General features: G+C 44.9%; 1 long non-coding RNA gene across 1 annotated transcript; it reads right to left on the reverse strand.

The window, feature by feature from the left end:
- Positions 1 to 12,014: 12,014 nt before the first annotated feature.
- On the reverse strand, positions 12,015 to 19,841 carry LOC137101585 (uncharacterized). Its single transcript, XR_010911078.1, has 3 exons — positions 19,733 to 19,841; positions 13,104 to 13,365; positions 12,015 to 12,327 (listed from the first exon to the last, which is right to left on the reverse strand). It is a non-coding gene; the product is annotated as an uncharacterized lncRNA (long non-coding RNA).
- Between the last annotated feature and the right edge of the window lie 2,828 nt (positions 19,842 to 22,669).

Here is a 22,669-nt window from a genome sequence, read left to right on the forward strand (position 1 = left end):
TTATAACATCTTCCTGCTCCTCGCCATGTTTAGTCATGACTCATCGACCCACAATTACAAGCTAGGAAGAACATAATAGGCAGAAATTATAGGTTAAAACTGACAAAAACATCTGTATTCCTCCCAGATGATGTGGAGTTAATTCAGCTAAAGAATCATTGTCTTTAAAGCAGAGTATGAAGCATCTGCATTCGCAAAACAACATTTAAATCCAATTCTTCAAGTGCTGGATTTAAACCTCACAGTATGTGTTTTATACATTTCCAGTTATGGCACTTGATGAACTGTGGGTATTGATTGCTAGTCCTTGTAATTACTGTTCAACTTTCAATTGTTGTTGCTATGGAGATGAATTACAACTTTTCTAACAAGCTAACAATTGCCGCCTGGAGCAACCAAGCCCACCCAGCCAGGCATACTGTGTGTGTGTGTGTGTGTGTGTGTGTGTGTGTGTGTGTGTGTGTGGAAATCCATATCTGTTCTTCCTTGTGTGTGGTCTGGCAGGGAACCAGTTATCAGAGGTGTGCTAAGAGTCATTTTCCTCTTTATCTTTTCTAAAAGTTTCATCAGTCTCTCTCACTCGCTCTCTCTTTTGCTCGACTCTGTGTCTCTCCTCCCTCGCTCACTCCTTCCACCTCTGCTTCATTCTCAGACACTGAGTCAGCAGGTCTGTCAGTCCGTCTGGCTCTGCTCATGATCGGAACGCATGCACCACCAGAACTACAACAAAAGAAAACAAAAAACCTTCCAAACTAAGTGATGGGCCTGAAGAAAACAACTAAAAGACTCACGAAAACAATTGTTCATGGTTTTTTTAGGAGCCAGGCCTGATTTTACGTCTAGATGCAAATACTGTGGTGGTTAAACAGGGTGTGAAAGTACCAGTAAATTAACAACACAGCACAGTGGGCTTTTTCTACAATTTTAATTTAGCAGATGCTGATCCACACGTATGGGGCCCACATCAGCAGCAACTTAGGTTGTCAGCGTTCTGCCCAAAGGAAACTTTGACATGGGGCCCGTGGTTCGTGGATGGCAGCTCTACCAGTGGAGCCACCGCCTCCACATGTTGTACTGCAGCTGTCCAGTTTTCTTTTTTAATCACACACGAGCAAAAACTGTTAGCCGATGTGCTGAAGGGCAGAAATCCGAAACATACAGCAAAAATCCTCACCATCACTAAGGGGGAAGGCAACAATACCTACGGTAACACCAGAGGAGTACTCAGGCTGTCTAAGGGACAGGGGCAAGGCACATTCTAGGGGCCCCGTTCAGCAGAGAACAATGGTGCATGATGCGTAAGGGCTACACCCCTTTATCACATCTGATCTACTCTGAGGGCCCCTCTGAGGACACATTGTCTCACGCTTGTTGGTAAAGATCTAGAGAGCGATCACCGTCTCATCTGTTGCTTTCCGACACCGCAGGTGGCGCTGTGGCCTAGTCTCCATCACCACATGGGAGGCGAGCGTAGAAGTAGAAAAAAGCCTCGGTATGTAAATGTCTGAACGTGTGAGTTCCGCTGCCTTTTATACACATTCCACATCCCACAGTGTCAGAGAGCGATGGTCCCTAAGGCATCAAATTGTTGGGACGCTTGTTATGTCCTTTTGCCAACCGTCCTTTTGGTGTTACAATTGGACGCTCCACGTGACGCTTTACGACTTCATATACACACAGAAATTGGGCCTGAGTTTGGGAAAACAACTTCAGGGTAATGGTACGTCAGAAGATGAATGACATTAAAACTAAATTGTATCAACAGTGACGCCGACCGTGTTCGCCACGCTGGCCTTTTCTATTGTTGGCACACACCAGGCCTGAAAGTGGATCCAGTGCTGCAGTAGCTACGATGACGTGAATCCAGTGAGCACAAGGGTTTGCACCACCACCCACAGCCGACATGAATCCTGCTTTAAGGGGACACTGTTCTACTTTGCAGAAACCTTAAAGGGCACGTCTGCTCTATTTGTTTGTCACTTTGAGGACAGCAAACTACGGGCTCTGTCATTTTGAAGCGAAGCAAAGCGATGATATGAGGATATTTCACGTTTGCTAACAACCATTACATGTCAATACATGAAATGTCCCACAAAACAAGGTAAAAACCTTCAGCGCCGGTTGAAATGAACCTTATTCACAAAAGAGACACGAGAGTTTAAATCTTAATAAACTGTCGTAAAGGTTGTAATCTTATTAGAAACACTGACTCCTCACCTCTGTCCGTCTCTCTCCACGCCTCTCTTTGTCTCCCCAGTCGAGTGGTGGTCTTCTGCTCCGCGATGGCATCGCTCCAGGAGAGCGGGATTACTGTTAAACGGGTCTAATCTCTGCTGTTTCCTCCATGAGTCCAGGCCCATCTGATGGGAGCTGGTGTTTAGAAGGGGTTCCACAGGACGAGATGCTCTTTAACTATAATCTCCCTAATCTCTCTTCTTACTGCAGCCTGGGGTCCCATAAAGCTGCCATCCTCACAAGCTGCAGCTCCTGCTCATATTTCTCACAAAGCCTTCTGCAAAAACATGACAGCCTATATTTTCAGTGGGGAAAATACAGACGCTTTCTGAAAGGGGTTTATGATTTTTGCTCTCATAAAAAGTAATTATGGTGCTTTTAATCGGCATAATAGGCACTTTAAGGGCATGATGATGATAAATCTTTAGGTAATGAGTTGATACTGCATAAAAAGGTCAATGTGGCTTTTAGAACTTTTGATGTTGCCCCCTTACAAAATCCAAATGTAGCATCTACGCCTTTTTAAGTGCTACAGGCAACAATAAGTTCCAGTACCTTTTCAAAAAAGTTCATAATTTCGCATGTTAGTTACACAATATCCGAGGCTGCGTACGTCTGTGTGCATGTGTGACTGTGTTTGTGGACATTTCCCATCAGAAGCTCAATCCTGTCATTTGATATTTCTAATCACCGTGTGTGACTGTGCATTACTGTGTATTTGCATAATCATATGCCTTCAGCATGTCACCTATTCCAGAAAGATGTTCGAGGACATGTGCGACTGTACAAGTTTGAATATGCCTGTGTGTGAAAGCCAACAGATTGTTTTCTCAAGAATGAAAGAATGTCTAAAAGCATTTAGCATCAGCCGCTCTGCTTTCCCACTAAACCTGTATAATAGGAAAGTGTGTGTTGCATGGGAGTGCGTCAAAGCGTCCGTGTTTCCCAGGAGAATCGGAATCCTGTAAATCTGACATCTCTCTTCCTGGTGGTGGTCCCAGGAGGATCGTCGGGAGATTCCACCTTTCCCACATCACTCCTTGATCCACCTGACTCCTCCTCGCCTCACTCATAAGCCTGCCTTTTGTCCCCGTCTGCGCACGGCGCTCGCTTTGTTTGTACACCCAGAGAGCGAGGCTGAGAAAGTGCGACAGTTCCACGAGCCTGAAGACTGCCTGCTCCCATTCCCACACAGAAAACGTGGCTCAGACCACATTCATGAGGAGAATACAAAAACATGGACCTGTAATTACCACGAGGGAGTAAAAATTAATCCCTAAACACACAACTGCGCTTCTTCAGTTGTGGACTCTGACTTGGGAAACAGAATAAGAAACTTAAGAAGGCATGAATACATCTGTACACGCTTCCCCCCCTTATTCAAAAATGTAAACAAGGGCGAACTAATAAATACTTGTAGAAGTAAAACAAGCATATTAACATTCATCATTTTGTGTTTTATTTGCTCCATTGAACTACACTCATTGAACTTGGAAACAGGGTGAAGACATAGGACTGAGGATGATTTTGCCAGGTTTAAATTATTGCTATTACAGCAGCTTAATTATTTATAGACCTATTTTTTTTTATGTTGCCCTTGTGTAAAGAATTTCCATTCCAACTTTGAATTACTCATCCAATGGTGTGATTTGCTATGAAACCTAAAATACAATACAATTGTGTGCAATTAAGCAGAGAAAAAATATAAATCGTTTGGTAGTAAAGTAAAGAAAAATGTGTTCTGCTCTTTCTACAAAATAACTTTATATATTGAAATATAGATTCATTACAATTAACATATTATATCATATAACTTCTGTTTAGTTCAGCTGTGGGGAGCTTTTGTGGTTGTGTGTTGTTGTGCAGCGGCTTCATTCCACTGTGCACCGTGCAGGCTTGAATAAAACAAAATAATACGTCAGCAATATTTTTAGAAGGGAATCATATCCTCAAATTTGACCCGTGCCGTGACCTGTGGGCCTGTGTTCTGCGTTTAATACCAAATTGTTAGCATCAAAACAAAGCAGGCCTTTTTGTGCTTGTGCGAAGAGGAGAATCCTAAAGAAAGAGCGTTTCAGAAGAAAGCAAACACAACAACACTAGGGAGGGGTTAAAGGAAAAAGACAGGAACAGTGCTACAGAGCAGGAGGGGAAAAGAAAAAAAAAACAGAGAGAGAGAAGATCTGCGACCGCGGGCCTCGTCTCGACATGTCGTGAAAGTGAGGTTTTCAGACGCTGTAATTTACGCAGATTCGCATTCAGATCACGTTGGCAGAATATTGGACCACCTGTGCTCCAGCTCATGTTAGCAACTTCCAAACTCCTGAGAGCAAAGGGAGAAGAGCGCGAGGGCGACAGCCGCTCGCGGTGCTCCTCTGACAGTCTGACACCGCGGCGGTGTTTGGGTGTGCATGTGTGCACCTCAGCCTGGGGGCAGTGAGGGGCTTTAAGCAGCTGTCAGTGCTAAAGAAGATGAATCTATACTGCAAGCTGTCAGTGCTGTAATTGAGGCAGCTGTACATCAAGCCACTGTTTCTTTTCTCAGACTCTCTTTCTGTCTCCTTCCTCATCATCCTCCTCAGTACCCCCCCCAAGAACTCTTTAAAAAAAAATTGGGACAGATTTGACAGGTCACAAAAGCCACAAATGCTCAGAAGAGCAAGCTGAAACATCTCAGCTAGACTGAACCCAAGTCATGTCACCTTTCTACATCATGACTGGATGACACTTTACCTACTGAACCATAAGTGTGGGCTGATTAATCCCCCAGTGAATGGGGGTTATAACAGCCAGGCAGGGCTGAAAAGTACATTTACAAATCCCTTTTACAGTTTACCGTCACTTTTTAATGTCCCATGGAACCGTTGTAGGCAATTTTCCTAGCAATGTTTCCAAGGGACACTAAAAAGTGACGGACATTTAGATTTGTAAACGTATTTAGTTGTGTATATTTTTTTTTATTTGAATCCGATAAATTTAACAATTTGTAATTCAAGTAGAGAGGTTTGCACAGACGCAAAGGGACGAGAGCTCAGCAAGTTTGGATTTGAATGCGTTGATAACAACGGCCGTAAGCTGCAGGTCATTTGTCCGGCAAATGATAATAAGCCGTTGTCTAGTTTCCTAGTTTCCTAAAGTAATGAGTCACGTTAATAAATTGATGGGGCCTCCAGGTAACACCCGGTGACAGTTGTTGGTTCAATTGTCAGGCTTACTGGGAAAATGTCAATGTGCCACATTGCTGAGGACGCACCTCATCCGTTCGGGACAACACGTATGTAACTATACATCTATCTATAGGGGTGTTTATGTACGAGTTCCTTTCCTTCTGTGCACAGCATGACTGCCATGGATGTTGACAGCGTCCCTTTGATGTGCAGGGTGTGACGGCTGCGTCCTTTGAAGCTGCTGTGACTAAGTGTTGGATGCGGACACGGGACAATCAGAGGAGCGAGACACAGGTACGACGGGTCGCTCACAGTCACTGACCCTTCCAAACACTTTTCACACAAGATAGAAAGTCCCTCAACAGGGAAAGCCTGGATGTCAATAGACATCTTTGATCCTGGCTTCGACACAAACACACACACACAAACACACAATGTGAAAAATGTCAGATCAGAATTTGAAAAACTGCTAAACTGACACCACTGCTGAGATTTATTCTGCATTGAATCTGGAACATGATACAGGTTAAAACAAATGCCAAGAATCGTAAATACAGTTTCACCCTCTGGCGGTCACACACACTCATGCACAAACACACACACACACACACACACACACACAGACCCAGAGTGGCATCTCATCCACTGTGGCCATTCACAACTGCTGCAATAAAAACAAAACACCAAATTTGAAGGATCCTAACTGTCAGTCAGACGAAAGCCAATCTCTTTCATTTGAAGGAGTGTAAACACCCGGGGATCCTGGGACTAATTTGTTGAACATAGTTACAGTTGTCAAGGTAAAAAATCAGCCCCATTTAAAGCCGCTTTGCCTGCATGTTTACATTGGAAATGGATGATTCCTCTGCCTCCGGCGTATTATGGCTAGACGGGGCCAATTGTCAATAACTGTCACATGCAGAGAGGAGGAAGAAACAAGGCCCATCTGCCTTTGCCTGCCGTGTAATTAGCACTAAAACAAAATGCTTTGTGTTGAATGCGGAGACTGGCACCCCTGCCAAGTGCACATAGCGTTGTGTGCCCAAAGAAAACACTGATGGGTGGCATGATGGAACATAATCACCCTTTTCCGACTCCCGAGCTATGCAAATGACGCAGGCCGGGGGACGCGAAGCCACTGCCGCGAGTTAATTAGAACAGTTGAACTATGCCACCCGTTCAGCAATTTTGTCTCTCTGTACATGTGGGTTTGTGGAGAACGCACCTATAATCCACCTGTTCCCCCCAGGGCTCGGCACTAAACAAGCCCTCCTGGAAAGGAGGAAAAGGCTGCAATCCAAGCTGGTAACAGATATATGGGAATATTAAAAGCACTTAAAATGATCCTCCCCTGCCGCAGACAAACAATTGCGCCATTGTGCCTGTGTTTTTCTCCGTGGTTTGTGCTAATAAGAGCGATAACTACGGCTCTGTAAGTGGCTTCCATCTGGATTTTTCTCAAACATAACATCTTCATATCCCGATCATCCACACAGATGGATTAAATTTAACTGTGTACACACAACCAGAGAAAGCCACTGCCAACACTAACAATATTTTATACACGCAGTGTGGAACGAGTTACTGTCGGCCATGTTTTTGCTGCTGATGGTGTTAAATAAACCTTTGAGAAACTAACATGAGCACGTAACTCTTTCTCCGAACGTCACCACGCTGTCGCAGCCTAAACTGCACCTCAGCCACAGAGCGAGCAGATCAGCGAATGCTCGTATGAAACATTTTTACAGCCCAAAACAAACAACTTGCTCAAGGTTTAGAGGCTTTGTTAAGCAAACAAAAAGAGGAAGATTCCTGGTAGATGTGGTTCTTGCAAACCATTTAACATCCAACTAAATGATCACATGAGCTCATTAATATGAAGCACAGACACAATCGCCTCCTTTAGTTTGCAAGATCCCAATTAGAAACACAAAAAGTCATGACCTGGGAAGCAACAGTGGAAGGATTTGTTGTCTCACCCCTTTATAAACACAAATCCCTAAAATCCCAACCGTGTGAATTAAACATGAGAATAGCTTTGAAATATATTGCAATATTACGACTGAAATCCACTGAGGAGTAGTTTGCAGCAGCAGCCAATGGAAAAGAACAGGGTGGTGCTCGGCAGAATAGTTTCTTTTTTTTTTTTATTTGCCTTTTTGTGATGGTCTTTTGCTCTATTGGTTGATCACGTTAGACCAGGCTGATCTCAATAATTGTTTAAACATTTGGATCTTTGCTTCAGCACCATCATTAGGTCCAAGTTTCAATTTGTCTATGATACTGTTTTTTGTTTTTTTTTTAATGCCCATAATTATTTTCATAAAATAATTGTCATTAGCATCAGCTGAGTTTGGTGAATGGTGAATATAAAAACATGACAAAATGCTTTATGAACATCAGCCTTTTGCTGTTGTCATTGTGGCCAGATAATCACAGCCTCTGCCACTGATAATACAAGCTCCATGATTGACTCCAAGCTGAAGGGGATTTTTCACATACACGCCTTCCGTCCCACTCCCACACTGCCAAAATAAACCCCACCCACACAGAACCCGGGAGAGGATGAACAAATGTATGGAGGTACATTGATGCCAGAAGGCTTGAGCATGCACACAACTGTGTTTGAAGAGCTTCTAGCTTTGTAAGCCATTTGAGCACGAGCGGACTCAGATTGAAGCGTGAACCCAGACTGAATTGTGCGCGACATAAACACATGGGGAAAACAGACAGAGCAGACACAAACAAATCTGACCTGCAAAATGAGGAGCTCTAGAAATTGGGTTTGTGCACTCAGGAAAGTTTTGACATAGAAAAAGCAACAAGGAAAATGCTACGCATGCATCTTTAAAGGTCCTCGGCCAAACTGGGGGCTGCAAACCTATTTATGCCTCACACCCTGAAATGGCAGTTTGCTCATTCGAGCCTGTCAACAAGCACAGGAAACACCTCCCTCCCTCTCTTTAGCCTACTTTTTCGCTTCTGTACCCCCCCAACCCCCCCCACCCCCACCCCCACCCCCCCAACCCCGCCTGCCGCTGTTGCCACCCAAACACCGATTTGATTTATGGGCCTGTCGAGCTACCTGGTCCAGGACGACAGGTTATTTCCATTACAGCTAGGATTCTCTGTAATAAAGGGATCTGATGTAATGGCATAGCACGGAGGCCAGCTGTCTTGTCCCAGCTGAGCAATAACAACAACCCTCCAGAGAGCACAAATATTCATATACTTTTGTTGTAACACTTGATGTTCTCGGGTTTACCTGTAGAAACACGTGTTTTCAGGTACGTTTTGCCCAGCGAACCTGTGCGACCTGAGGCATGTGATGTTTTTCTAATCTCTATCTATAATTTGTGCTCGAGTCCTAAAATGGAAATCCAACACACACAGACGCTTACGTCGGCAACCAGCTGAAAGCTTGTTCCCATTGGCCTGAAACGTGCACACAAATACATCAACAAAAGGGCCACTTTGCAACGTGCGTGTGAGTGATGGCCGGGTAAGTGACACAACCACTTATTCCCACCGCTCCTCCGCTGAAGCACCCTGTCTGTCAGCGAGGCAGGGAGGCCTGCTTGAGCAAACACCCCGACCTCTTTGATTTTCAGCTCGCGTTGTTTTCGGCCTCCGCATTGCATCACATCCCCTCGGAGGCAGACTCAGACAAAGAGTGTCACTCGCCTGTCATTATGTGTGTGCCTCTGACAAAGGTGACCTAAATTTGTGCAAATGAAGAGATTAAGATTTTTTTTTTTTTTTTAGAATTGTTAGGAAAGCTTGTGATAGCTGATTTTTTTTTTTTTTTTTTAGCCTATAGTAATTAAAGTGCGAGTGAAGCCAATTAGTATAAACCTAAGCAACCAGCTCAATTTCTGAGCTGACAAATGTCTGTAGAGGTTCTCAGTCACCCAGGAAGTGGATGTCACTCAGTGTCGACTGCATTTTACTTACGTTCTTGAAGGTTTTCTAAATGCCTCAAGAAGCCTGGACACACCATAGAACACAGTCCTATTAGAACTTTATTATCTCCCAAACAACGGAGAAAAAAAAAAAGTATTTTGTATTTATCAACAAAAACTATCAACTAGATTTTTCATCATGGGCCTTGTGCATCTAAGGTTGTTGCCATGCACTTACCTGGAAGCAGTATAGCTCTATATCATCAGTTTAAGTCTTAATAGTTTTTTTAGACTTAAAGATTTGATGGGAGTCTCCAGCCTTCATAGAAACACTTATTGTAAACTTTTCACGGCATTTCTGCCTCGTTAAGTTGGCGTGAAAGTTCTCACGTGAACTCAGTCTTTTCCAGGGGTTAAATCCGTCAAAGAATAAACACAACGTCCGCCAGGTATAGCAACGAAACGGTGAATTGGATTCATATGGTAATGAAGCAACAAGGCGAAGCCTCACAGGTTCATTAGGAAGTGTGAGATGAATTGACAAATGTTTGGACTAGGCTGCTGAAAACCTTGCCACACACCAACTTCTCAGCACAACTCATGCATACAACACTCAGCTGGGCTGCGCTGCAGACCGCAGCCCACAATGAATCACAGCAGTTATTAATATCGGGAAGTTGTTTATGTGCCTGAAAAGGTAGAAGACTTATTATTGCAATCAGGCTGTTGACAGACGTGCTGTCTGCTCTGTCGGCCTCGCCCTCTCTCTCCATATTTTACACTCCGCATTAGGGTGTACTGGAAGCAGTCGGTTTAACAACTGGAACATCTGTAAACACCTGATGAGTTTAGACTACCTGACTTTCATCACAGGTAACACCAGCCGATAGCTTTTGCATTTCCACCGTGGCTGAAGTGGTTTCATGCCGAATAAAATAATCTTTAATACCTACAAGTTGTAGCTGCTGTGAAACTGACTTTGTTGCTGTAGCTTCTGACCTGCTCAGAGTGACGTCCACTGCCGTCCAGTAAACAGACAAAATAAAATGCCTTTAAATCAACGCGCACGTCTGTGCACGGTTTCCAAGGTGCTTGTGCCATTCCCCGTCTTTCGGGCAATGGCAAAGTTCCTCCGTGGATTTAGGTTGTCTCAGTGTCTTCTGTCTCCTCACATTGATCCCAGGCTGATGTTGAGGGTGGAGGGTTCAGGTGGGGACGTACAATATGCTGCAGATTCTTTAAGGACATCAGCTGCTGGTTTGGAATTGTTGTCATGCTGCAATAATCACATTCTGCCTTGATTTTATTGAGTGATCAATTTTATTTATTTTTTGTCCTTTTAGTTTATCCCGTGAGTTCAGGGTCGTCACAGCGGATCATTGTCTGCATGTTGATTTGGCACAGTTTTTACGCCGGATGCCCTTCCTGACGCAACCCTCCCCAATTTCTACCGCGCTTGAGATCGGCACTGCACAGCTGGGGAGGTGAATGGGCTGTTAGGGGTTCAGTGTCTTGCCCAGAGACACTTCGACATATAGCCGGCACCGGGAATCAAACCATTGACCCTGTGACCCTGCCTTACCCACTGATCTACAGCCGCCCCCTATTGAGTGATCAATAAGTGAGTTCAAAAATACATGGTTTGACATCCAAGAGCTGTTTCCTTCTAGTTAATTTACACAACAATGGTCCAACCAGGTTTAGTAAAGTTTAAAAACAGGGTGAAATAAAAAAAACAAAACAAAACAGGTGAAACCCAATATCCTCTGACTCTCTCGTGAAGCGTGGCAAGCAAAGACATATTCTGCTCACTCGGATTATTAGTCGAGTGTGTCATCATAAATCTATCAGTCTAGCGGTTTCATGGCAACTGTCAGAATGTCTCTACGTTTACGACGACAGGAAGAAATTGAAATTCTGAATCAGGCCAACGTGTTTTGTGTTGCTCTGTGTGTGGATCACAACCAGGTGCCAAGTGCAAGCAGTACACCAGGAATTTCACTTCATTAATTGGTGCTGGCACGTTACGAACAATGCAGGCGGAAAAAAAAAAAAAATGGAAATAAAAAAAAGAGAGTGGACCTCACGAGGAGTGTAGATGGTGTGTTCTGTTTGACAGTAGACTAAACAAAAACACAAGCTTGTTAAAATGTGGAAGTTGTGTCATTGCATGAGCAGCTTTGTGTAAAGTGTTTGGAAGATGAAGGTGTGTTCGTAGTAGACAATACACAATAAATGAATACACGTATCTGCATTCGATTCTAAGGAGCTGGTTAGACAAACAATTGTGTGTGTTGCTTTACGATAATACAATGATGATAATGAAATAAATATGAATGAAACAAACAAGTGAAATGGGATTTTCATTCTTGGAAACTTACGTAATTTTCATTCGGAGGCTCCCCTTCAGCAGAGCGGGTTGTCCACTAACTCCCCCCTCTCGTAATTATTTCAACACCAAACCTGTTCAACCAGGGTTTGATGTTGAAATTACTTCATTAACTGCTGTTTTCCAAGGACGTGAATAAACTTGAAAACCTTGGCTTTTGGGGCAACATGGAAGACGTCACTGAAGTACAAACCCCGTCTGTTAATAGAGATCATGATGTATCAAGGCGGCGTGTTCAACTATGAGCGTTGTTTCATGTAGTTTGGATATTTTAAAGACAAATTATTAATCCATAATGGCACAAAATCCCATTAATCAGCAAATAATGTTTTTATAGGAGATAATTGATGGGATCATTGTGATACAAGTATAAAAACTATGGTATTTTAAAGTCAGTGCAGGAACTGAACTTCTTCTTCTTCTTCTTCTTTACCTTTCTCCAGCTGCTCCAGAACCCGACTTGGGCCACCTGGCACAGGAAGGCAGGCCGCGGGGCGGGGAGGCACTGTGGGTGTTCTGCAGCGTCTGGGCTGGACCAGGCTAGCAATGTCTGAGGCTCAGCGGGTGGGTGTGTGTGTTGTGTAACCCGAAGCTGTGGTTGGATGTTTTTTTTCCCACATGAGCTGTCAACTGGCTTCATTGGCAACACGGTGAGAAGGAAAGAAAAAGGGCAAGAGAGAGAACAATAATGAATTCAATTAATTCCCACAGTGAAAGTTTTCTTTATGAGAACATAATCACTTCGGAAATAATCTTGTGGCTACAGAAACAAATAGGGGAGAAATGTAATCTGTTAGTTTCACACCTTCTCCTGGAAAAGACGGCAAACTTTAATGACTGACGATAGGTATTAAAGCTGCTTACATGTGTCCTGTAAATTAGAAGGTGTTAAACTGAGTTTGTCCACTACACGCTGAAAAGTTCCTCGGATGTTGAAAAAGGGGATGTGAGCGAGCGGGATCAGAGAAGTAATTCGGTGGAAAAGTAGCAACGACGACGACGACAACAACAACAGGCTGCGCAGGAGAAAGTCAAGTGGGAGGAAAAACGAGTGTCAGGCAGCAGATTTGACCTGCAGCCCGTCCTCCCTCCTCCTCACACACCACACAGAGGACAGTCTCACACACCCAAAAAAAAAAGGCTGAGGTTGTTCACTTTGTGAGAGTAGAGGAGGACGGTCGGGGGGGGGGGAAGAGAAGGGGGAAGGAGGTAATTTAAAGCTGAATTAGGACCTTTTATACTGATGCCATATTGTCAACAAGGCCCATAAAACCTCCTCCTCTACCATCCCCCTCCATCCTCCACCATTCTCCCCCTCAGTTCCTCTTTATTTGTTCTAATTCCAGGGACCGGCTGGGTCTTGCCTGGATTTGGAGAGTGCTTGGTTTCAAAGGGTAATTGACACCTTACCTGTAATTTCATGGTTTCACTCCACCTGCCTTTGATGTCTGGGTTTTGGTTGGGGCTGGGATGTGGATGGGAAGAGACGGTGTTGGTCTGCTGCTGCATGCTCTGCCGCGAGTCTCTTCCAGCCCGCTTTTTTTTTTTTTTTCTGAACATGAATGACGTCTCATGCAAACCCAGGTTATTAAAGAAGAAGAGGGGGGTTCCGTGGGCTGCCGAGAAGCTTTTCTTGTGGTGGCAAATAGTCGGTCTTGACAACTCTGTAGGCCTAAGAGACACAAGGATCAGAGATGAGTCAGGGACTGAGATGATGACCTCTTTTCTGCAACTTAAAAGGAAAAAATTACACTCTAAAAACCAATGTTTTGGCTCCATAAAGCTTTTTGAGTTCAAGTGGAAGCAACACACTACTTTGCGCAGAGGTAATTCACATTTCTGCTAGAAATAAGTGCATTTTTATTTACCATCCACTTCATTACTGCTATTAAAAACAAATATTTTACTCATAAATATTAATGTGATGCAAAAAGTTTTTGCAATTAGTATACGAAAACACTTTAAGACACTTTCTCTCTCCCTGGCACAATTAAAAATCCCTCTTTGGCAACCAACTAAATCTAAATACAACCAGCACGATGTGTAGTAGGACAACATATTTTATCAACTAAAGTTAATTATTGTCATCTTGAAAATGCATTTTATGTCTTTGTGACATGTCCTCTAACACACAGTCTATAACAGATGAGGGGACCTCAAATCCTGCTCCAGGTAGAGCCAAATTCTTTTACCAAGTCTATTTTATGGAATGAATGCAACTTACATTTTATTTTCCATCGATGAATGCAGACATTTGAGTGTACATAACTCAAAAACCAAGCAGCTGTAAACACCAACATTATTATTAAAACACAAACACTGAAGTGTTGAAATTAGTAAATTAGAATTTTTATCTTGGAAACACGCATTTCATTAAGTGGTTGAAACAAGTATAGATGCTTAAATTAGTGTAGGTCACATTAGAAGAGAAGGAGAAATTCTGGTGTGAGTTAGATGAAGTGATGCAGAGCTTCCCCAGAGGTGAGAGAGTGGTGATTGGGGCAGATTTCAATGGACATGTAGGTGAAGGGAACAGAGGTGATGAGGATGTGATGGACAGGTTTGGTCTTCAGGACAGGAACACAGAAGGACAGATGGTGGTAGACTTTGCAAAGAGGATGGAAATGGCTGTAGTGAACACTTTCTTCCAGAAGAGGCAGGAACATAGGGCGACGTATAAGAAGCACTCAGGTGGACGACATCCTGTATAGACGTAATCTGAAAGAGATCAGTGACTGTAAAGTGTGTGTAGGGGAGAGTGTAGCCAGACAACACAGGATGGTGGTGTGTAAAATGATGCTGGTGGTGAGGAAGATGAAGAGGAGGAAGGCAGAGCAGAGGACGAAGTGGTGGAAGTTGAAAAAGGAAGAATGTTGTGTAGTTTTCAGGGAGGAGCTGAGACAGACTCTGGGTGGTTTGGAGGTGCTTCCAGATGACTGGACCACTACAGCTAATGTAATCAGGGAGACAGGTAGGAGGGGACTCGGTGTGTCATCTGGAAAGAGGAAAGTGGACAAGGAGACTCGGTGGTGGAACGAGGAAGTTCAGGAGTAGATACAGAGAAAGAGGTTAGCTAAGAAGAAGAGGATGAAGAGTGGAAAGGCAGTTGGTCCTGATGACAAACCTGTGGAGGTATGGAAGTGTCTAGGAGAGGTGGCAGTAGAGTTTCTGACTAGTTTAACAAGATCTTGGAGAGTGAGATGATGCTGAGGACTGGAGAAGTGTACTGGTACCAATTTTTAAGAACAAGGGAGATGTGCAGAGCTGTGGCAACTACAGAGGAATAAAGCTGATGAGCCACACAATGAAGTTGTGGGAAAGAGTAGTGGAAGCTCGGCTAAGGGCAGAGGTGAACATTTGTGAGCAGCAATATGGTTTCATGCCTAGAAAGAGAACAACAGATGCAGTATTTGCTTTGAGGACGCTGATGGAGAAGTACAGAGAAGGTTAGAGGGAATTGCATTGTGTCTTCATAGATTTACAGAAAGCGGGAGTGAAGAGGATGGACAGGATCAGGAATGAGGACATCAGAGGGACAGCTCATGTTAGATGTTTTGGAGATAAAGTCACAGAGGCCAGATTGAGGCGGTTTGGACATGTTCAGAGGAGAAACTGTGAATATATCAGTAGAAGGATGCTGAGGTTGGAGCTGCCAGGCAGGAGGTGTAGAGGAAGAGCAAAGAGGAGATTTATGGATGTAGCGAGGCAGGACATGAAGTTAGTTGGTGTGAGTGAAGAGGATGCAGAGGACAGAGTTAGATGGAGGCACATGATTCGCTGTGGTGACACCTGGAAGGAAACAGCTGAAAGGAAAAGAAGAAGATGAAGAAGAGATGCACTACAGGGTCATTACATTAATTCATCTTGTCGATGCTGTATAAACTATTTCAACCTTCAAGCTTCACCTACTGGCAATTTTCTAGCGTTTTCGACTGTGTCCTGTGGCCTCAGATTCAGTTTCAGTGCAGCATTTTAGCAGATTGATTAAGAAGTAGCAAAGTAATCCTCCTCCCCACAACAGACTTTCAGCAGTAAAACTCTCTAATCAGGACTGTAGTTGCAGGTGGTGACAACTTTTGTGTCTTTTCTTATTCAAATCAGGATTTGTAAAGCACACGTTCAGAACCCTTAAAAGAAAAGAACCTTTTTCTTTGTACATTCAAATGATCCTGCTCTTTTTTTATTTAGTTTTTAATCATAATATCCATGGAGGGAGTTGTTCTGGTGCGTCTGGTGAAAGCAGCAGCTTGTGCTGGAAGCTACACTCCAACTAGAAATTGCACAGATGGACATCAGGTGGTTGTTTTCATGCTTTAAATGTTCACTGCGTCCGGTAAAGCACAGTAGAGGTGCTGCTTGCAAGGGGTTTGCAGGCTACCTGCGGATCCAGGCGAGCAGCAATGAATGATGAAAGGGGAGTGACAGGAAAATTGCATTTGTGCAACCATGAATCATTACAAACAACCCTTTAAAAGACACCCCTCACTGTAATTACCTGCTCGGCGATGCTCTATTACGGGGTACTTTATCACCTCCTATTACTTCGCCGTGCCTGCCTTGGCACATGCACTGTGGACCTCACACTCACTAACAAAGCTTGGCAGGTGAATCAACAAGTCTGCTTTTCTGTTCGAGCCACGAAAAAGAGCAGCGTTCAAGAGGAGCGTTACGTAATCTGTGACTGGATCTAGAAACACAGACAGACCACAGCGCTCGGGATCTTGAAGCTAATAAAAGCCCATTTTAAGAATAGTCGTGTGAGTGGAGGTAACATGCGTCCACTCATCAATAATACTGAATATATAAATTTTTTTTATCATGTGACGGAAAATAAAAACTTTTTAACTTGTTACTTGTTAAACTCAGACATGATGCTAATGTTCTTGCTGGAGTCTCAGTTGAGCAGCAGCCGCCTCTTCACCTTTATGTTTTTTAGTACGTAAAGTTTACAGATCATTTTCTGACTGCTGTGCTCGTCCATTCACGTCACCAGCGGCTGTCGTTACACACATGGGGGCCACATCTTCAGCCAATCAGGGCCTTATGAATAAAACAAATGTTAAAAAACTACAAGTTGGGCTGTTTGCCAAAATGTATATAAAGGAATCTTAACAGCAACGGGTGCATTAACTGGTTTAAAACACACTTCTAAATAAAAAACAGTCACAACGGGCTCTAATCATATAATAATTCATAAAGCAGAGGGGAAAGAGAACGTCGGTGAAGATCCTCGCTCGTCCAGGTTTTGTCATCCAAAGACTGAATCATTCAGTCTTCAGACTCCAACAAATAGCTACTGTAGATGCCTCATGTGTGCTTGAGGTGAATATTATGAAATATAAAATCTGTAAATCAATGACCCGTGACAAACCACCTGCAGGGTATTTTTCACTGGGGGACATTTATAGCAGCTGTAAAACCTTTGGTGCACAATTCAGAGGCAAACCGTTTCTCCTGGTATGCTTTCTCAACAAAGGAGTCGATGAACCGTCTGGAGGAGCTGAGGCAGACTAAGCTGATCACAGAGATGTGGATCAGTACAGTAGGAGAACAGAAGCAGGACAAAGGGGGAGTGGGGGGGGCGATCTGAGGAAAAGCAGAATGAAACAACGAGTGAAAACATATTGGTCATCCCGAGTTCAGCCCCTCTCCCCTGTTGTGAGCCCCGACTGTGGCCTGCTTCACCGCCTCGCTGCTTAGGCTCCACTGGGCCGCTGGGCACACATCCAGTTTTCTGTCCAAATTACCAGCTCCGCTTCGCAGAAGAAGGCCAGCGGGGTGAGAAGATCTCACCCTTTAGCCCCCGCCCCCGTCTGAACCTCTAGCTGGGCTGGCGCGAAGCTGACGGAGCGTCGCGGATGGCCCTGGATTGCACCTGCACTGGGTTTTCCAACCCCCCCTTTAGTTCTCACACACACACACACACCATGCAGTCCTCTATTCTTCTGTGAGTTTCATTCAGGTGGCTCCTACAAATTCACCTAAGGAAGAACATGAGCCACGTCTCACACACACATGATAAAATGTGAACCATCCCACGAGAAGCTCTGGTCTGACTAAAAGAGTGGAATCAACCATTAAGGCCTTGTAATGCGAATGAAGGCTTTTGTCTGCTTCAGAGTTTTGGGGTGCGATTTAAAACACGGATCCGTTTGCTTAAGCACCTTCGTTGGCCTTAACGTCGGCCGACATCATCACACATGTTCGTTTGGCCCAACGCTGCTAAATTAGATTTAATAAGCAACATGGACAGAAACATTGTGAGGTTTTGTAAAATGCTGTCTTGCATTTCCTTCTGCAGCAAATGGGGAATTACAGGAGACTCCCACTGGTTTTTTTTGGTGACCTTTTGTTCCATACTTAAACCAGAAAATGTGCAGCACTTTGTTGAAGGTAACTCCTCTGTCTTTTGAAAAGCTGAAAGTTTTCTGCGTTTACACTGTGTGGGAAATCAGAAATTGCAACGTTGGTCGTCGAAATAAAGGTCTGTGCATCTTGACAGTTTACCACAAATACACTGACAATTACACTGCTCTCTCGAGCCTCTAATCGGAAAAACATTCTTCAGAGCTGACGTATTCCGTCACAGAGAAGCAGCAGTGGACCGTTGCAGAGCACAAAAGCACGGGGTGAAGAAGAAGCCACACGCAAAGAGAAGCAAGGTGTAAAAGTGAGATTTAAATAGAGCCATCAGGCTCCGCTGTCCACAGCCAGCGAGTGAAAAGCCTGGCCTGGCGTCTCCGCGGATACGAATCCGAACTGAGTCGTCTGTTTTAAAGTTGCTCATCATGATTTCCGAATCCCAGCATGTCATCGTCTGTTGTGATGTATGTAAATGAGGCTGTCGGGTATCATGATGACGGGCGACGTCCCGGGGGTTTGCTGTTTGTCCTGGGCCGGCTTCAGGGTTAAGGGCTTTGTTTACCTCATAACAAAAAGCAACATGGTTTTGATGCTCTGCCAGTGTGTAAACTGTAAACACCACACACACGCACACACACACACACACACACACACAGTACAGCTACAGTGGACACTGCTGCTCTCTCAATACCAACTTACTGTACATACACTAACTGCACCACGCGGTTTCCAGATGTGAGTGACCAACAGCTGCAGGTGACTTCATGGTCAACTCAACTGATGCCGCTCGATGATGCCGGTGTCGGTGGTTTTCACTGCAGCCCAAGACAAGCAAAGCATCTTTATTCCTAGTCAGAAGTTCAATTATCACTTTCTGTTCAAGGCCTAATCACGTTTGAAGAAATCAAGCACTTATTTCGAAAGGGTCACAACCCTCGAAACTGCGTAAACTGTAGTTCAACTTCCTGTAAACTAGTGCGGTAAGTCAGTAATCCAGCTCGGCTGTGACCCTAGACCAGAACCTCGGAGCAGGGGAACCTCAGCACCAACACACACACACACACACACACACACACTAACCACCATCGTTCTTAATTGAAACCATCAGGATTCATGCTTTCCCTCGCTCTCAGCAGCCCCCCAATTTCTAACCCTTCCCCTCAAACACACACACACACACACACACACACACACACACACACACACACACACACACACACACTCGCAGCCTCATGCACACCCCATCCCCATATCCCCGTGGCCCAACCCCACCTCAGTGAAAACCCCCCTCCCAGCTCTTACTTTGCCATGGAGGGTTGATTCCACCCTCTGGATGAACCTTTCCCCAGGACCCTGAGCTCACAGGGGGCTGGATTAGAGGGTGGCAGCACTGTGTGTTTGTGTGTGTGTAAGAGGGGGGTCCACGGGATCTGAGGGAGAGAGACAGCAGCTAACCACACACTCTGCCAACTGTTCACAGTGAACCACAGGGGCTCCTCCATTGACCCCCGCACCCCAACCCCCCCCATACACCTGTTCACAACCCAGTCCCTCCCTCTTCTGCAGCATTCCTCTAAACACACACACACACACACCAGTGTAATTAAACCCGGTTCCAATCAACACACATCGTCACGTTGGATTTACGAGCCTCTGTAATAACCCTGCACACTCACCGTCTTCCCCAGGTGACAAATAAGGCACTGACACTCCACCACGGGGGGCGAGATCTGTACATCCCCAACATAAAATACAGCTCGTCTATTCCTGCCTGCCAAGGCTATGTGCACGTATTAGTGCCTCAGACAGGTTGCAGTGCCAAAGCCTTGATTTTCTGCCCGGAGGTGTTGGGACTTGTTTGCGAGCTATAACATGGTTTGGGAAGGTTCCCTCCTCCGTCTCATCATGCAGCATAATGGCCCACAATGACATGTGTAGTTTGACTTAAAGATTCCTTTGAAGGCAGGTTCTTAAATGCTCCAAAAAGGTTTTAAGAATACATGCAAATTTTAATAATGGTGTTATTAATTGCTGGTGTCGTTTCAGGCGATGTGTGTGTGTGTGGGGGGGGGGAGGGGAGGGGGATCTTTTGGGCCGAGGCAGGAAGTCATATTTTTGCCAAAGCAAGACGGCTGAACCGAAGGTGTTACGGCATGTTTTGTTGTTTCCTAGGGGCCAGTGAGTGTGGGTTCACCTCTCTCTGATCTCCCCTTCTGTTTACCTCTCCTTGGATGAGGGGGGAAGAAAAGGGCAACAACAATAGCCGGACTGTGCCGCTGCGAGTCCCGGTCCCACACAATGACCACGTCCATGTGAATTAGCGCAGGGTGGCAGTGGAGCCCGGTCCGCTCGGGGCTAATAGCTTATTACGCAGTGTAAAGTGACAGTGTGATCTGGAGAAGTGCCAGAAGAATGGGCCCAATTAAAGGGAAAGAAAAAGAGGAGGAGGGAGCGTATGAGTGTGGGGAGGGGGAGGGGAGGGGAGGGGGGGGGGTGAGGACGAGGGCACCAATGTCCATTCAACCGCTCCATCGCTGAAAACATTTGAGCATCTTCCTGAGCTGTTGTGCCCAAACACACTCACAGGCCGTGTTACCGCTGCAGGGTTCTGTTTACCTGTGGATGCAGTTTGAGACATGAGACATGAGGAGCAGTGATGTTCTCTGCACCGATACGTTAAGCGCACGTACAGCAGGCACAAAGCAAATGTTTAGAGCAGTAACTATCATCCTATGATGAGCCAGAACCAAAAACCAGAAGCAGGAGTAAACGATTAGTCAAAGTGTGAAATCGGGGGAACACACCAAACCTCCGGGACTGGCCACTTGGCAGGGGGGCACCACGAGAACCTGGCAGGGGGACTGTGGGGAGAGCTGGGCATTAATAGGCAGATGAACAGGTGAAAACAGCCTGTTGATAACGACCGGTGATGCTGGCGGAATTAACTCTGGAACAGGAAGCAGGGGAAAGGGTCCACAAAATAAAAGTCCAAAAGAGGAAGTGAGGCCGATGAAGACACAATGGAATCCAAGGCCAGATCCAGTGCTGCTGTCACCAGCGGGTCTTTAGGACTAAGTGTTTACAATAGGCCCAGAGAAACAATGATATCTGCACCAGAGGCACAAGAATAACCATTGTGTTTCCAGCTACAGCAGAGAGGCACATACCAGAGGGTCAGCGGTTTGATTCCGGTTCCTCCTCGCCACATGCCGAAGTTGCCTCGGGCAAGACACTAAGACACTGTACTTGAAATTTAGTTTGAGTCATTTTTCTAACCAGCATCACTCTGAGATCCTTATGTCTACAAACAGTATGAAGATGTTCAAGTTAGTTATTTTATACCCAGTGCAACAAATGTAACCTAAAAAAAACATGACACATTCTGTTTGGAGCTTTATCTTCAATCCGATCAGACCTTTTCTGAACATGTTGTTGGCTGAGTTTTATGTTGTCTTTGCTTTCTGCCGCTCGCACGTGCAAACCAGCCGCCGAAACACTCGAAACGCTCCAAAACTCGCTTTAGCAACAACAAGAAGAAACTGTTCGTTAATAACACATAGCACTTCATCAAGTCATCACACACTTTTACAGTGAAGACACAATGTTTCCCCGCTGGAGGATCAGCCAGAATAAAGCTATTGTAACAAAGTGTTACCAGGATTTTTCTCAATGGGATGTGGAGTCTGTCAGTTCGATGTTTAAGCCCCGGGAGGAAGAACAACAGAAGGGGTTAATGTAATCCATTTCATTGGTGGGGGCCTCTAATAACCGGTCTCTCCCTGCATCTCCATTGGCCCGGGGAGTTTCCATTGTGCTGGCCGGTGCAGGTGTGGGACATGCTTTGTTGATCATAATCCCCCAGGGAAGGGGAGAGGCTTTGAGTGTGTTTGACGTACCCCACCGGCAGGCCCTTTGCTCCTCGGCCGCCGAGCAGTCACCGTCTCCAGCGGCCGCTCATGGGATCCGACAGGCGGAAAAATAATGAACAACACCTCAACCCGGAGCTGACCTGGCTCCAATTCACCGGCTCCACACGAGGGGTAAACGAACCACTTAATTGAGCCTTCCAGGATCAAATCATACTCAAAACTCCCCACCACCATCAAACCATCCCACGTTCAGCCCTCCTCAAGCCCCCCACCCCCCCCACCCCGGCCCCCAATCTCTGCCTCCTTCTTGGCCACAACCCATCGAGATTTTGTTGCTTCACTTGAACTTTTTCCTCTTTGCTGTTTCCTTCTGTTTTAGCCGCTGATTTACAGCAATAAACCGGGGCAGCTCACACTAACACCACATGAAATATGGAACTAAAGGTTCATGTTTACTTAAAAATGGCTGAGGTACTTTCATTTAGAATTTACATTTTTGCTACTTTATACTTTCCATTACACTCCTACAAATGACACTTGGAAATCTACTTTTATTCTCCTGCAATTACACAACAGCTCTACTCAAACACACAGACTCATTTGTAAAATGTGATCAGATTTTTTTCGCTTTAAAGTCTAATGATAACACAATAAAATAATATGTACAATGTTCGTACATTCAGGCCTTTAACTATATGCTAAATATCTGAATACAACCACCACCAGTGTTAAAAACCTAATACT

This window comes from Channa argus, chromosome 16, assembly GCF_033026475.1.
Source record: "Channa argus isolate prfri chromosome 16, Channa argus male v1.0, whole genome shotgun sequence".
NCBI classification, from domain to species: Eukaryota; Metazoa; Chordata; class Actinopteri; order Anabantiformes; family Channidae; genus Channa; species Channa argus.